General features: G+C 45.9%; 1 protein-coding gene across 1 annotated transcript in view; it reads right to left on the minus strand.

The window, feature by feature from the left end:
* The window catches only part of LOC134448156 (cadherin-13-like), a 188,302-nt gene that overhangs the window by 60,226 nt on the left and 125,576 nt on the right, over positions 1–2,500 (minus strand). The gene's annotated exons all lie outside the window — the stretch shown is intronic.

The following is a 2,500-nucleotide window of genomic DNA, read 5'->3' on the forward strand; positions in this document are numbered from 1 at the left end:
TCAATGATGCACATACAGTAGACGAAGGAGTTTGTCTTTGTGAAATTGTTTTTTCATTTCCAGCAGCAAAAAACAACACATGGTGGGTTGGTGATGGTTGGATGTGTGTGTGTGTGTGTGTGTGTGTGTGTGTGTGTGTGTGTGTGTGTGTGTGTGTGTGTGTGTGTGTGTGTGTGTGTGCGTGCGTGCGTGCGTGCTTGCGTGCTTGCGTGCGTGCTTGCGTGCGTGTGTGTGTTCAGCTGAGTGTGAACATCCCTACAGCTGTAGGCCATCATTGCCAAAGACAGAAAACACAGCGAACTCAGAATCCCTGGATCTCTTGAATATGTGCGTGTGTGCGTGTGTGCATGCGTGCGTGCGTGCGTGTGTATGTGTGTGCGTGCATGCGTGCGTGCGTGCGTGCGTGCGTGCGTGCGTGCGTGCGTGCGTGCGTGCGTGCGTGCGTCTGTGTGTTGGAGAAAGAGTAAGACTAAAAGAATAGAAAGAGTAGAACGAGTGTAAGAGAGAAAAACAAAAAAGAAAACGAAAATAGGTGTATAGAAAACTATAGAAAACGACACACAGACACACACCACAAACACACAGGGTCAGCCATATACGCCCCCTTTCACAAATCATCACTCAGAGCCTCTGCTATCTCCTATTTTTCCAGAAACTTCCATTAATTTCCCCATTGCCCATTTCCAGCTCTATTCGAGCAGTGTGTCTGCAATCAGATCGGTATCAGCTATGAGGGGACTCAGAGCCATAGGGGTCCAGTCAGTGCTTAATTTGTAAATCACAAGGTACCGGAACGCAAAACACATATGACACCACAGCGATGATGAGTTGGACAGAGGTCCCGGAACGCACAGAAAAAAACTACATACAATTACGCAAACGAATAAAAACGGGGGGATGCAATTCTCTGCATTTTAACGACATTGAGCATGTCAGCTCATGGAACCATACTTTTGTTTTTTAATACGGTTGGCAATCCAATGGCTAACTACCATAGCCTATTAAATGATGTAATGACAACAACCAATATTTTAGTTTGATCGCTAACTTTATGCTTAGTAGTTTCAGTGCATGGAAATTATGCTTTCCACATGAGGTGAAAAGAAACCGAATCGGTTTTCTACTACCCACGGAAAGGACAGCGCATGGCTTTCCAACTGTTATCCTTTCCCCGTATTCACACAACGTTGGCAAATCCACGCTTTGTTGGCGACTTTCTTGCATATAACTTGGCTAATCCGCATGTGCTGTTGCGATATGCCACTTCACTATTTCAAGGGCTCGTGCACTGATGGTAAGCGAGCGGCAGCGAAGACGGCGATGTTCCCTAGACTTGGCTTTTCACACTGACTGTCTGCTCGCGCTGCGGTCCGATTGAAATCCCTCCAGCCAGTGCTTTATTTGGAGCGTGTATGCCATATTTGAATGAAACATCACATTGTCTTTGCTGTTTTCGTGCTCAAATTGACTTGTAAGCAGCTGTCGGGTCCTGGGAGGGAAGGAAACGCGCGCACTAGGCGGAGCGCTCGCCAGCCGTGGAAGATATCATCCTCTCACCTCGGCTATCTATCCTTTTTGCTACATGGCTGATTAATGCACCAAAAGTGGCCCAGGCGCCCGTGCCACTATAAACTAGTATGTCCAAAACCTTGTGTGCCGACCAAAATTTGATGAAAACTTTTAAACAATGTTTGGCACAGCCAGGCTTTCCATCTCATCCGCGCATATGAACAAACAGCGAGGGAGGGGCAACTTCATGTAGCCTACATTTAATCAGATACTCGGGATGGAAATGTAGTAGATCCATAATAGTTATGATCCTTAAATGTGTGGGACACCAATTGTGCTTCCCTCACCAAAATAGCCACGCAAACGCTGGACTTCTCCTACTGCAATACGTGGAGAGGTCGCCACTTCAGAAGCCTCTCCCTTTCACTCAAACAAAGACACTCTCACTATGTCGAATGTCATATATGATTAACTGTTGCATGCCCCTGCGTCGCGATTATAAAATATGATGTCGATCTTTTTTTTAAGTCGGTGCGCGTTGCCTTCAGCTCTACCATATTGTAACGTGCAGCCGACTGTAGGCTATTTTAAAGTTTAAAAGGTTATGAGTTGGTTTAGCCTTTGTTACCTTTCCAAATATGAATAAAACCACTGACCAACACAAAAGAAATAACTTAGATCAACACAACGAATATCTTTTTTCTTTTTTTAGTAGTGCACTTTTGCAAACCCTTGTTTGCAGACTCTCGCGCTCGGTCTCAATTTGGAACAGCGCACATCAGTGTCTACTGTCTAGCTTTCGCGATTCAGAAATGGTGATCTCGACGCACACACTTCATGGTTCCTTCTCGCTTGCTCACTCGTGGTTGTTGCGATCCTGACAGTCTCAAACCCAATTTATAGGCTGCACGGTGAGATGGGAAATGTAGCCTAGTGAACATGGCATGATGCTGCGCTCTCACTCCTGAGGAGGCAGAGGTAGTCCGTTATA

This window comes from Engraulis encrasicolus, chromosome 4, assembly GCF_034702125.1.
Source record: "Engraulis encrasicolus isolate BLACKSEA-1 chromosome 4, IST_EnEncr_1.0, whole genome shotgun sequence".
In the NCBI taxonomy this organism is placed as follows: domain Eukaryota; kingdom Metazoa; phylum Chordata; class Actinopteri; order Clupeiformes; family Engraulidae; genus Engraulis; species Engraulis encrasicolus.